Genomic DNA, 14,804 nt, shown 5'->3' on the forward strand with positions numbered 1-14,804 from the left:
GCATCTGCTCAGATAAAAATGCAGGATTCTCATACAAAGCACTTAGCCATGAGTAATAAATGTAAGCCCGGCTCTCAAAATATACATGTATTCCTATTTAGCACTAGCCAAAAGGGGGTGCAATATTTACCTTTAAATTATTATTATTATTATTATTATTTTATTTATTTATTTATGTTTTTTTTTTTTTTTGAGACGGAGTCTCCCTGTCGCCCAGGCTGGAGTGCAGTGGCGCGATCTCGGCTCACTGCAAGCTCCGCCTCCCGGGTTCATGCCGTTCTCCTGCCTCAGCCTCCCGAGTAGCTGGGACTACAGGCGCCCGCCACCGCGCCCAGCTAATTTTTGTATTTTTAGTAGAGACAGGGTTTCACCGTGGTCTCGATCTCCTGACCTCGTGATCCACCCACCTCAGCCTCTCAAAGTGCTGGGATTACAGGCGTGAGCCACCGCGCCGGGCCTAAATTATTATATAGAGAATGAGATAGAAAGGAAAAAGCCAGTTGGAGCCAGAAAGCTTGGAGTCTTTGACCCTCCCTCAGTTCTCTAAATCTAGATGAAATGATATGAATCATCAAGTCATTTCATGCCTTTTACACTTCACTTTAGGATCTTTTTCTCTAAAAAGCCTCTCTCAAAAGGGGTAATAGGGTGAGTGGCCTTAGTATCAGTGTTTGGTTTCTTTGCAGTGTGTAATTGGTTTTAGCTAGTGTGGAATGTCCTCTTGATTTTAAATTCCTATTTTTAGCTCCTCTGTATATTGTGTTACATGTTCACCGTTGCTCCCCACACCCCCCCTTGCAAGTCTATACAGAAGCATTTCATGTGGAACTGGAGCTGTTCTAGGGAAGCCTGTCATCAAGGCTGCCCTTTGCTCTGCGCCTCCCCAGCATCCTCAGAGGTCAGAGCGAGGCTGGTGTACAGGGCAGTGGATGTGAGAGCTTGAATTTCTTGCCACCTCACATTACAAGCGATAGTAGGAAAAAAGTGTGTCCAGACCAGGAAACAAGATTTGTAATTGTGGTTGCAAATCTAGCACCCTAAACCTAGCACATCGTTTGGCACATTCTTGGCTCTTAAATGTCCATTCAATGCATGAATACTAAGCGGATAAGTGAGTGAGTGGATACACATGTGTCTTATCGGGAGACGGCTCATGAACTGACATTCACTATGGGCTTTTCTAAGTTTTTCAGTGGGATCGATGTTGGTAGTTTGTATATTTGCACTTGGTTTAGAAAACTTTCCTTAACCTAATCCTCAGGCGATACTGTGAACTTTGGGTTGCTTACTTGATAAATATAGTTTTATTATTAATTCATGCATTTGAAAGAACACATGCATTGAAAGCAGCAGCAAATCCTTTTGAGCTATGTGCTCTTTTAAATAGGTTCTCTCTCTCATGCTCAGGAAAAAAATCAGTGGAGATGATGGCAACAGACTGGTCCCTCAAATCTCTGGCCATAGCCCAAGGAGGAGAGAACCCACAATTGTAAGCCATATGTATTGCCCTGTATGATCAGTATTAAACTCAAAGAATGTCTTTGTAACTAGAGACATATTCTGGGTAGTGTGGCTGTTAGTTTGTCCCAATCTTTATTTTAAGGCACTATCCTCATCTCTTTCTCTTTTCCTTTGCCCCTAACATTGATATCAACTGAGTTTTCAGAGTGCCAGCTGCCTGTGTCAGCTCTTTGAGGGAGCAGCCTCTCTCCTCCTTCTGCCTCCCAATCCTTTCCTCTCCGCCAGCTCTTCTCGGCATGTTGGTCATTCATTATTGATGACCCTCCAGCACCTTCTCCACCCCGGTTATCCCATAGCCCTGTGCACCGCTGAGCAGAGCCAGGTGCAGGATCTAGTTGGGGTCCAGGACTGCTGCTGCAAGGCCGCCAAGACTCTTTCCCTTCCTGGCTGTCAGAGAGGATGTCTGGCACTAGAGATACAGCAGCAGTGGCGTCAGCCGCTGGTCTTGAGGAGGGTTTGTTTCTCTTCTCTGTCTTCTAGGAAGCAAAAGGTTTAACTGTTCATTTTAAGAGCCCCCCTGGGTATAAAATACTGAGCTTTGTCTTTCTGGAGTGAGCCGATTCCTAAGCCCCTTGACCTTTACTCCAACACATCCGCTGCCCATCTCTTAGAGTGGTTTTCTTTGCTTTCTATTTAGTCAGAAGGAATGAGGCTAGTGTGTGCTGTTAGCTTAATTACTGGGGAAAAGCACTGGAAGAAAAGAAACTGATTCTCTCCGTTTTTCTAATTGTTACTTAACCAAGTCTTGACAAGATACAATTTGGTGGCTAATTTGCATAGAGTGCCCTTTCTGAAGGCAGAGGCTCTGCTTGTGGATTCTGCAGTGAAGGCTGGAGTCACACCTTGAAAATTACTGTCCACCTTCACATTTGCATACCTCACTTACACACATGGAGCTCCTTCCACCACCAGCCTCCCCTGAGCCTTCATAAGACACAGGCTGCTGCTTTAAGGAACATTAACAATCCAGACCCTTTCAGGGACCCATGTGACTCCAGCTTCTCTCACAATAGTCAGAAATCATAATTGAGAGTTCAGAATTCACAGGTACCAGGATAATATCAGAGAAAGATAATCAGGCACTTACTTCCCAGTTCCCTGAAATTAAAACAGGTATTCATCTTGTCAGAAAAAGAAAACAGGGTCCTGCTGTGTTCCAGCCACCTGGCAACTTTGTTCTTAGAATACAGAAAGGGAGGGAAGCAATGTGTGCGATCACTCTAGCTGAAGAATGTAGAGAGAAGCGAAGACCATTTTTTTAGTCCTAATTTCCTACAAGGGACAATGCACCTACAGTTTTTCAAGCCTTGCTCTGAATCATCTCACAAAAGGAAAGGCCCTTTGCTTCACAAAATATTTTAATGAAAGCAAAACAGTGACTAAGAGCCTCATGTACTGCTGGTTCTCCCTGTTTCAAATCTTGAAAGGCCTTTAATAACCTCCATTATGTGACTATGTGATTTTTATCACACAATCTCAGATTCTTACATTTTTTAAATAATTCACCAGCAAGAACCAATGTCAGAACTAAATGCTAATAAGATTTGGCCTGGGAGAGTAACATAGTAAGATTGTTAATGTTGTTAATGTTTAATGCACTCTCATCAAAGTGGGATAATCCTACGGCTGAAGGTCAAGTGAGCCTTTTCTAAAAAAAAAAAAAAAAAAAATAGGGAAGAAAACATTATTGTAGCTTTTCCATTTTACTCAGTCAAATGAATTCAGCATGCACTTGTTATAGCCAAGCCCAGGCTAGACATTTCCCGGTGATCTGGCAATTTCCCTTGTATTGTTCATGTGGTTTGTCTCTTTCCTCTTCCTCTTTGTTTCTAATGATGATGATGAACAGCATCTCTGCAATAGGCCACATTCTCAAAGTGCTCCATTCATTGTCACTAGAAAAGACCACTGTTGGGTTTTATTGCCATCATTGATATACAAGGATAATTTACATACAAAATTGTGGTTTGGTTTTAGAGCCGTGGCAACCAGAGTATCACTTCTGAAGGGAAAAGGAAGAATGGCCTTCAGTGATGCAGTAGGCAATTGCAAAGAGTTCTGCTCCCAGTTCTCTTGCTAAATCAAAAGATTGCAAGGGTCAAGATTGATTTCTTCATTTTCTTTAGGCAGCAATCTGAAGAGGCCCCAGCAGAAAACTCCAGCCCTAGGATTTCTAGTAATCGAAAAAAGAAGCAACTGTTCTTGGGTAACATGTGGTGCCCATAAAAGGGCATCAGCTCTTGGGGGCAGCCTGAGGTTACCAGGTTCACCTTTGCTCATTCTGCGTAATGATTGTTCCCCTCAGAGTTTCTGCAGGGGAATGTGTACTCTGGTGTTCAGTATTAAAGCTTCTACATGAATTTATAGAGTTGCTTACATTGGCTGAGAAATTGTTTTTTTTTTTTTTTTTTTTTTTTTTTTTTTGGTCCTCAGCCCTAATTTTCCCTGGCAAATATTGTTCTGTAACTTTGAGATGAATGTACCCATCAAAAACTCCAGAGTAAATTCTCATGCAGTTCTATTATTGCTCATCATTTTGCCAAGGAACGTTAGTAAAGAGAGCTATAAAGTGGCTAAATAAGTTGTGTTTTTTGTTTGTGTGTTTGTTTTTCCTTTTCATCGTTTTATGTTTTAGTAGGAGAAGAATCCAAGATGAAAAGGCCGGGCTCTGGTTTTAGCTGTGCCACTAATTTCATGTGTTTCTTTATGCAAGTGTCCAGATCTTCTTGGGAATTAATTTCTTTATTTGTCAAAGGGAGCTAATAATACCTGGCCCAGCCAACCTGTAACATAGTTATGCATAGGAGTAAAATCACAGATGTGAAAGTTTGCAAAATTCTAAGATCCTTAGGTAGCTCATGTGTCGACAGGAGTAATGAATTATACATCTACTGCAAAAGGTGATTGTGAGGATCCAATGTCAAAGGGCTTAGAAGAGAGTGTGACACATAAGTAGCATTCGGGGATGGTAGCTGGAAGACTAGCAAGGGTGTTACCACCAAATCCCTTCCATAACCCCTCTCCCATATAGAGCAAAGGAGTCGAAATAGCCCCAATACTCACTTCAATGCTACTCATATTCTTTGGCTTTGGAGACTTTGGTTTTTTGGAGCCCCTCATTCCTACTTTCCAGACATTTGCAAAATTCAGCCGTGCTTTCTAAGGGATTCTCTGGCATTAACACAGAATGACCTTGCAGTGGGAATGACCTTGGAGCTGTAGCGACTTGAGTTTAAATTCCAGCTCTGCCCCTTACTAGCTGGGTGTGATTGATTCCGGGTAACTGTCAGTACCTTGTGTCTCAACATCTTCAGTTGGGGATAGCGTCCTACCGTCTCCCTCATAGAGGAATTAACGAGTTGAAATGACACAGATGCTACAGTCAGGAGATGCTATCTAATTTTCTGGGCCCAGTGCAAAATGAAAATTCAGGGCACCTTGTTCAAGCATATTAAGCACTTCAAGATGGCAACAGCAGAGCATGAAACCAAGCTCTAGGCCTTCTGCGCTCAGGGTCTTGAGCAACTGCATAGGTCACATGCCCTTGAAGCCCGCCCTGGCCACTGTTCCCATAGTGGCAGCTCGCCACCTAGTGGGCACTCAGTAAAGACTGCTTGCTTTTCTTTCTTCCTCTTTCTCTCTCCTTCCCTTAATAGCCTTAAATCCCTGGGGGGGCTTGCATTTACTCTTAAACTTCCTGCCGCAGTTTCTCCCCTTATGATGGTTCCTTCTGCTGGTTAAATTGCTGCTTCTCTTTTGCCCCTGAAATCAGGGAGCCAAGTGATTAAGAGAAGATAGCTTATCTATACAACCCTCCCATCTCTATGTCTGTATTTCCCAAGTTCTTTCAAAGATAACCCAATAAAATAAAGAACTAACAGCATCACAATGCATACAAAGGGGCTATGGTGTATGTGTGGCAGGCTGGGGAGTAAGGATGGAGAAGGTATTTTGAGGCAAAGAAGAAAGAACAAAGGAAAACGAAGGTATTAGAAGATAAAAGCTTACACTTCACAGAGGATATTATTTTGCTGCCATGTATCTAAGCACAATTGAGGCAGATTAGTTGTAAAATCACCTCGTGTACTTTTCCCAGCTTTTTTCAGCCACTTTCACTAAATAAACCAACCAAACCTTTTCTGTGCACTTATGTCCCTTGTCTCTGAACTTCATCAACAAAATATTTGTTATGCATTATTTTACTCAGGATTCACAATATCTGTGGGTTTAGGTATGCTAATTCTTTCTTCGTTTTATAGAGAAGGAGATGATAGAGTAACCATCCATAGTTACCGTGTTCGTTGGAAATGTTTTGCCTCCAAGTAGCAGAAAGCCCAACTTACAGTGTCTGTGTTGGGGATTGGAAGTTGGGGAGAGGTTCCTCCTAACGAGATGCTTGGAGGCAGACCACGGCCTCAGGGGTTAGACAGCTCACTGACATCATGGCTCCTATCTGCTGCTCTCTTGGCTTTTCCCTCATAATCACAAGATGGCTGCTGTGGGTCCAGGCATCACAACACGGCCAAGAGAAGAAGAAATGACGGAAGAAACAGTATCCACCATATTGTTTTCTTTTCTTGGGAAAGTTACACTTTCTCAGGCATCCACTGGCTTACAGACTTCTACTTATGTCTCATTGGCCAGAACTGTGGGAGTTTCTAGCTATAGACATGGCTAAGAAGGTGAGTGTTTAGCTTTTCCCATCTTTTTACTGGTGGGGGGAGGCAGCTCTAGAGTGAAGCACACAACAGTATATACTTTATAGTGACAGAGGTAGCAAGGGGCAAAGGCAGAGCCTGAACCCAGGTCCTCTAATCTTGAGTTTAGAGATTTTGCCATTCTGCCATATTGCTCTTCTTTTAAAAATACATTCATCAGCATCCAGCTTGTCCACTTCCTGCTGAGACAAGCCAACAGGTATCACTCCAAGTTATGGAAATTTAAAACAGAAAATATATTTATACTATGCCTTCCCTTAAGGTTCCTGAGACAGAACTTTCTCCAAGTTATGTAAAACAGAGATAAGGGGGCTTATAGAAAATTTATTCCTCACTTGATAAATTCTGTGCATGTGAAGTTTCGTAGAACTCATTGTAGCACATTTAGAAACACACGACCAGAAACCGTATGAAACATTGCTTTGGGATGGATGGTGCCTGTCTGGCCTTAAGCTATCCTTCCCCCACTCTGCTGCTCTTCAAACCACAGCCAGTTCATTTTTCGGTAGAAACTATTTACATATGAAGATCACATTTGGATGCCTTTAGTAATTTATTAAACTCACTTTCCTAAAGCAAGACCAGAGTTTAAAACATATGTAAATATCAGCCTGAGAGATTAGAAACAAAAGCCAAGAAGGAATTTCTCCACTGCAATTACCACATGCAGTTACCATGGCAGGGAAGCCGTGCTGGATAATTCAGTCCAAGGTAGAGAAATAGCAGAGTCTGGAAATGTAAATATGTTTCTGTTAGAGATACTTGAAATAACGTTTACACTGGCTTCTTCCTTTTTAGCTATGGGATATTGTGCAGGAATTTTTTGTTGTGTTTTCTTTAAATGCTCTGGGCAGTAAATTGGAAGTATATAGCACCTGCTAAATGTTTAGTCGAAACATTGAATAAATCATGAACTCTGTAGGTGAACTGAATAATAGCTGCCCTGGAGAGAACTGTAATTCACTGTTGACAAAATAAATCCCCCTGCATTTTTCTGGAGAATCTTTTATTTTTAGCAAGAGTGTTTGATACTCCTAAGTTAATTAATAGTTTTAACAGAGTGGAATGTTACTGAACCTACCAGCGTTGTTTAAGACCTAATGTTTATGTGCCAGGCGCCAGGTTAGGTAATTTTATAAGCATAGATCATTACATTCTTGCCCAGCCCTGTAGGGTTCCTAGCTCTGCTTTTCCAGATGAATAGCCAAGACCCTTAGAGGTTGTAACTAGTCCAGAGCCACATGGGCTAGGAAGAAAGGAAGACCTTCCACCACTTATTCACACAAGTAAGTTCCTCCCGGGCAGTGTGGCAGACTCAACAGATTGGCCCACTTCACTCTTGTTCCACCCTCGCTCTATCTTGTCTACTTCTACCACAGAGGCCAGAAACCACAAATCCCCAGCCTCCTGTGGCTTGGCTTGGGGTAGCCCAAAGACACAGTTCTGTCCAACCATACATAGGCAGAATTCCCTGGGGAACATTTCTCTCTCCCCAAATAGGTAAAGCTTCTTTGCGCTTTACCCTTTGTCGTTCCTCTTCTTCCTTCATGAAAAGAAGATTCACTTTCAAGACATGCAGTAGCCAGCCACCTTCTAACAATCAGAAGGAAATATATGGTTAAGGTTGTTGAAACAAGAAGTAAAAGAAGTTGCTTGGTTATATGATCTTTTGTCTTATTTTTTTTATTTTTTAAATTATACTTTAAGTTCTAGGGTACATGTGCACAGTGTGCAGGTTTGTTACATATGTATACATGTGCCATGTTGGTTTGCTTCACCCATTAATTCGTCATTTACATTAGGTATATCTCCTAATGCTATCCCTCCCCCATCCCCCCATCCCACAACAGTCCCCAGTGTGTGATGTTCCCCACCCTGTGTCCAAGTGTTCTCATTGTTCAGTTCCCACCTATGAGTGAGAACATGTGGTGTTTGGTTTTCTGTCCTTGTGATAGTTTGCTGAGAATGATGGTTTCCAGCTTCATCCATGTCCCTACAAAGGACATGAACTCATCCTTTTTTATGGCTGCATAGTATTCCATGGTGTATATGTGCCACATTTTCTTAATCCAGTCTATCATTGATGGACATTTGGGTTGGTTCCATGAGCTTGATGATATTCTCAGATAGATGCCCTAGCCCTAGGCTGCCTGCCATTACATTCCTTATTACACAAGAATAATCTTATTGTATTCCAGTCATTGATTGGCATTATCTTTTTTTCTGCATAGCAAAATACATGGCCAAATCAGTAAACCTGAACTTCTCAAAGTGGCCATCTGGTAGCTACTAGCATATAAACTGTTCCCTAGGTATAGAGAATTGAAAGCAGGTGAAGAGTGTGTGTGTGTGTGTGTGTGTGTGTGTGTGTGTGTGTGTGTGTGTGTATATTTCACATATCACTCAGGTCAATGTTCCTTTGAAAGTAAAGAATGCAACTCTATTAAAATAATACTGTAAATGTGGTAACTGATCACTTACAGCAATTAGAACAGAAGATGCAAAAGTCAGGCAGAACTGGGTTCTAATGCCAGCTGTAGCACTTGTTGGTTATGTGACCTTGAGCTCGTTCGTTAGCCTTGCATACATTTCCTCATGTATGATTGAGGATAAGAGTAGTTTTATCTCATAGAGATTTGAGGGGCATTTGGCACAGGATCAGGCACAAAGTAAGCGTTCAGTGGTATTTTTGCCAATAATAATAATAGAATTATTTAAGACTTACAGATTGAGGGAATTTGATGAAATATATAACAACTGAGGTTAAAGTGTTCTAATTTTCTCTGTCTAGATTCATCTTTTATGGTCCCTTTTTAATCTCACACCAGTGTCCTTCCAGAATTAAAAGGCCAATGATTTTACTTCCTAGAGAAGCTTCCTCAGGGGCTTGTGAATGGTGAAAATGTGCATGTTTGCCTGGACTCTCTATTTCCATTGTCAAAGGCCCTCGCAAATTTACCTAATGATTCTAGCCAAGGGCTTCCTGACATTCTTAGGGGCTCGAAGGTCAATACTTGATTTGGATTTTTTGTTGTTGTTTTTTTCCCTCCAGCCCCCTGTGTTGTGTTGATTTGTAAAATGGCCATTGTAAATGTTAAAATGGAAAGAAAACCGAGTCTGTTATAAGCTTTGATGTAGTAAAAACAGCATTGAGCATCTTAAATTTTAAGATGTGATCAGAAAAGAAGCTCTTCCCAGTTTCCTCTTGAAAATCATTGTATTAGGGTTCATTAGAGGGACAGAACAAATAGGACAGATAAATATAGAAAGGGGAGGTTATTAAGTAGTATTAACTTACACGATTACAAGGTCCCACAGTAGGTTGTCTGCAAGTTGAGGGGCAAGGAAGCCAGTCCAAGTCCCAAACGATTTTATTTGACAAAAGACAAAAACAAAAGTTATTTACAGTAGTTTTTGCTCAAATAATTCAGTGGGACAACTGTGCTTCTCCTCCAGGTTTATCTTACAACCAAACCCAAGCAGACGCTGCCCCACCCCAACACCCCATTTTACACAGCGGGGAATGCCAACCAGAATTCAGCAGCATGGCTCCCTCACCCCTCACCACCCTCTGTTGCTCAGTGTACTGTGGGGAAGGAAAGATCCCACCTCAGTCCAAGAACTTGGAGCTGAAGAACTTGGAGTCCGATGTTCAAGGGCAGGAAGCATCCAGCACAGTAGAAAGATGTAGGGTGGGAGGCTCAGCCAGTCTAGCCTTTTCATATTTTTCTCCCTGGTTTACATGCTGGCCACACTGGCAGCTGATTTGGTGGTGCCCACCCAGATTAAGGATAGGTCTGCCTTTCCTAGCTCACTGACTCGAACGTTAATCTCCTTTGGCAACACTCTCACAGACACTCCCAGGATCAATAATTTGCATCCTCCAATCCAATCAAGTTGACACTCAGTATTAGCCATCACAATCATAAAACAGAAAAATGAGTGAAAAGCATACGTTTTACTTTCAAAAAGCTGGGAGATTCTGTATCCATGAACCACAATATATGACGCGAGGCTGGCCAAATGCAGTGGAACAAGAGCTCAGGAAGGGCTAAGAGACAATGACTATGATCAGGTTATAGATTTTGACAAAGCAAGCAAAAAACACATGTCTGAAACCGGTACTTCAGAGCAGGCATACCCTAAAGGATGATGCCAACAGTCCTTTGTTTGGAAAATGGCAAGGGTATTGCAAGACTGGAAGTAGAAAGCCTCCCTGGACCCTACCTGGTACCATGTAGTGGCAAATGAAACTGAAAGGGAAATGCACAGTCATCCTGTGTGTATAGGAAGCAGTCCATTGTTATGGCACTAAGGCAGCCTGTTGTCTGAGAAGAAGCAGTGGCTAAAATAACTCGTAAGCACACAACCCTTTGTAATAAGACTTAATAGTAAATCAGGTAAATTTTTACCAACTCACAACATCCTGACTGCCATCCCACAAAAATGTCCTCTAAATATCTGAATCAAGAAGTTTCCACATTCAGAGGAAAGTAACAATAAAAAGGAACCAGCACAGGATATTGTAATATTGCATACATGACACTACAAAGATAATATAAAAGGAGAAAAAAACTGGAAAATAGATGGTAAATGAAGAACACTCACTATAGGTGATTCCAACAGACAAATCAAAAAATAACATTACCATGATCTTGACGACTTAAAGAAACCACCAAAGAGCTCAAAACAGAAATAAAGAGGTCGGGGTAATATGGTGACATGAGAAGAAAAGAAACATACACTGATGTAGCTCTCCAGAGAACTGAAGGGGGAAATCTTTTTTTTTTTTTTTTTTGAGACAGAGTCTCGCTCTGTTGCCCAGGCTGGAGTGCAGTGACGTGATCTCGGCTCGCTGCAACCTCTGCCTCCCGGGTTCACGCCATTGTCCTGCCTCAGCCTCCCAAGTAGCTGGGACTACAGGGGCGCCCGCCACTGTGCCCGGCTAATTTTTTTGTATTTTTTAGTATAGACGGGGTTTTACCGTGGTCTCAATCTCCTGACCTCGTGATCCGCCCGCCTTGGCCTCCCAAAGTTCTGGGATTACAGGCGTGAGCCACCGCACCTGGCCTGAAGGGGGAAAATCATCACAGATATGAAGATGATTTTGAAGCAGCCAAAGTAAAATAGACACTAGACACTGCCGAACATAGAATAGAGGAAATGAAGGGCAGGATTATCAAAGCAAACAAAATGGAAACAACAGCTTAAAAGTATTAGAAAGAAAATAGTATATTTGGGTGACGAGGAAGATCCCACAGATACATCACAAAATATCCCTGAAGAAGAGAATTAAACAAATGAAACGTAAACAAAGATATAATTCTACGTAACTTTCAATAAATAAAAGATTTGAATTTATAGATTGAAGGATTCTACTATGTTACAGAAAATTTGCTAAAGAACAATCAATACTACTCTGTATTATAGATGTATTGATAGACCTTGGAGATAAGAATGATTTGGTCACACCAGCAGGAATATCAAGTAACCTATACAAGACCAAAGTTTAAAAAAAACCTCAGGCTAACCTAGGCCTTCCTTACAGCAACATTCCACGATTGCAGAGAGTAATGCCCATAAAGCCCTCAGTGAAAGAAAAAGTGTGTGGCCGAAGAGTTTTATGCACAGCCAAACTGTCATTCAAATGTAAAAACAATAGATAAAACGTGTCCAACATTTAAGAACCCAGAGAAGATGATTCCCATGAGTTAGTCTTTAAAAAAACTATTGGCTGGGCGTGGTAGCTAACGCCTGTAATCCCAACACTTTGGGAGACTGAGGCAGGCGGATCACGAGGTCAGGAGATCGAGACCATCCTGGCTAACATGGTGAAACCCTGTCTCTACTAAAAAAATACAAAAAAAATTAGCTGGGCATGGTGGTGGGCACCTGTAGTCCCAGCTACTCGGGAGGCTGAGGCAGGAGAACAGCGTGAACCTGAGAGGCAGAGCTTGCAGTGAGCAGAGATCACACCACTACACTCCAGCCTGGGCAGTAGAGCAAGACTCTGTCTCAAAAAAATAAATAAAATTAAAAAATAAAAAATAAAAAACTATTAAAGACTTTATCTAAGAGATGAATGAAGAAACCATGGAGGATTTTCAGTGAACACTGAATCTGTTTTGCTTTTAGACTGGGTCTAAATAAGTGCAGAAATTTTTGTTATAGAAAAAAAACTATAAGCTCTGAATGTTCATAAATATTTTAACTAATATAAGGATAAAGAAGGTGGAAGGTGGTATGTAGATTCATTCATCATCTCATTTAAACATGATAAATAAAGTATATTTAAATATACTTAGCATATTTACTAAAGTATATTAGTAAATTAATATTATATTTACTAAAGTATATTAGTAAATTAATATACTTACTAAATAGTCTAAGTATATTTAAAAATACAAAAATAAGTGTAGGAATGAACATATATGTTAGTTTGAAATATATATGTAATATATAAGGTACATGTTTAATATGTAAATGTATAATATATATTAAACCAATGTTTAGTGCCTATTAACCAAATTCAAGTGATAGAAGGAAGAGAAAATAAAGAACAATTTGTATTGCTTTTAGTGGAAAGTAAAATGTCATTGTTTCAAGAAACAGAGAAGTTAAATAGCTAAATAAGGGTTAGTTACAAAGGTGATCACTGGAAAAATTAATCATAATACAAACCTGCCCAAATAGCACAAGGAATACTCACAAAAAGAAAATATAGACCAAAGAGTAGGAGATTTTTTTTTAAAAAGCAACAGAAACAGAAATCAAAATACTATAAAGTAAGACCAAACCTGTTTCTCATATCAACAAATAAAAGTGGGCTAAACTCACATATTAAAAGAAAAAGATTCTCAAATCGAGTAATAAAGTAAAACTTAACCATATGCTATACCCCATATATACCTAAAGCAAAGTGTCTCACAAACTTGAAAATAGAAGGATGAGCAAAGGAGTATTATCAAATGCCAACAGAAAGGAAAGTAGAGGCCAATAATCTTAGAATAAAACAAGGTTGAATTTAGAACAAAAAGCATTAAACAAGAAAAATAAAGACAATTGTGTGATAAGATGTATCATTCACAAGGAAGATCTAACAGTCATAACTGTTTCTGTATCAGTGTAGCCTAAAAAGTTAAGCAAAAACAACCAAAAAGATAAGGAAAAATTGAAAGACTTTAATTATAGGGGGCTTAACAGATAAAATAGACCCAAAAGATGACATAGATGGCCTAAATAATATAAGTAAGTAGTAAAGTTACATATATCAAACTCTGTCCCTGAAAACTAAAAATATGTCATCCTGTTAGAAGTCCATAAAACACTTCCCAGGACTGACTATACTTTAGACCACACAGAAAACCTAAATAAACTCCCCAAATCAGAAATTGCACTGATATTGTCCTCTAATCACTCTGAGTCAAAAAGGAATCAATGTGAATGTATAGAATATTTAAAATTAATGATAATGATTATAACCACATTACATATCCTATGGGCTCAACTAAAGCATTTGCTCAAAAGAAAATTTGTATACATAGGTACTTAAATTAATGAACAAAAAATAAAGGAAATCGGTGCATATGTCTTCTACTCATGAAATTTAATATAAGAAAAATAAAGTTAACCTCAGGAAAATGTAAGATAGCTATGATAATAAAAGCAGAAAATAGGAAAAAAGAATAAATCTTTAAGTTAGCTTTTTATGAAAAATCAATAAATCATTAGTAAATCAAAATGGTTGCCAATAAATGATTTTCTAGGAAAATATAAAATTACCAGGCATGACCCCAGATGGAGAGAAAACAACAATCTAAGGAAATGAATTAGTATAGAAGAAATACAGAATGTGAAGAAAAAGCAAACCTTTTGAAAGAAAACACCAGTCCCAGAATGTTTCACGGGTTACTTCTACCAAACCTATAAGGAAAAACTAGGTCCAATATTATTTAAACCAAGTGAAAGCTTCCAGGTTATTTTTCTGAAGCTAGCATACATCATGCATATTCTGATAAATAGAGCACACAAAAAAGCAAACTAAGGACCAATATTGCTTATGAATATCAGTGTAAAAAATCCTAATTAAAATATTAGAAAACAAATCTAAGAGCTCACAAAGAATTTACTATGATCAAATGGGATTTAGTCTTAAAAAAGTAAGACTATTTCAAAATTCACAACTGTATTAATTTAATTCATAAAATATTGTCAAAATTAAGACTCACTTTATCATCTCCATAAATACTTGAGCAGGCATTTGATAAAATTCTCTAATCTTGATGAAAAACTCGTAATAAAATACTATTTTATTATACAGACAGAGACATACACACATACACATACCAATACATACTTAGTAACGTGGTCCCAAAGCTACTGATACAACTGCTGAGAAAAGTGTCATTAATGTCTGCTACGAGAAAAGATACCTTAGTCAATGGCATTAATTAACATTATTGCTCCAGAGAGCTGAGCTAGCCTAAGTGAACCAAAGAAGAAATAAGCAGAGTAATTTTAACTAGGAGTTAAAATTATCATATATGCAGATGATATGATTATATA

The 14,804-nt window shown here is 39.5% G+C and overlaps 1 protein-coding gene across 6 annotated transcripts in view; it reads left to right on the forward strand.

The window, feature by feature from the left end:
* Positions 1-14,804, forward strand: part of RGS6 (regulator of G protein signaling 6) — a 635,113-nt gene that overhangs the window by 384,225 nt on the left and 236,084 nt on the right. The gene's annotated exons all lie outside the window — the stretch shown is intronic.

The sequence above is a fragment of the Nomascus leucogenys genome, chromosome 1a (assembly GCF_006542625.1).
Source record: "Nomascus leucogenys isolate Asia chromosome 1a, Asia_NLE_v1, whole genome shotgun sequence".
Taxonomy (NCBI): domain Eukaryota; kingdom Metazoa; phylum Chordata; class Mammalia; order Primates; family Hylobatidae; genus Nomascus; species Nomascus leucogenys.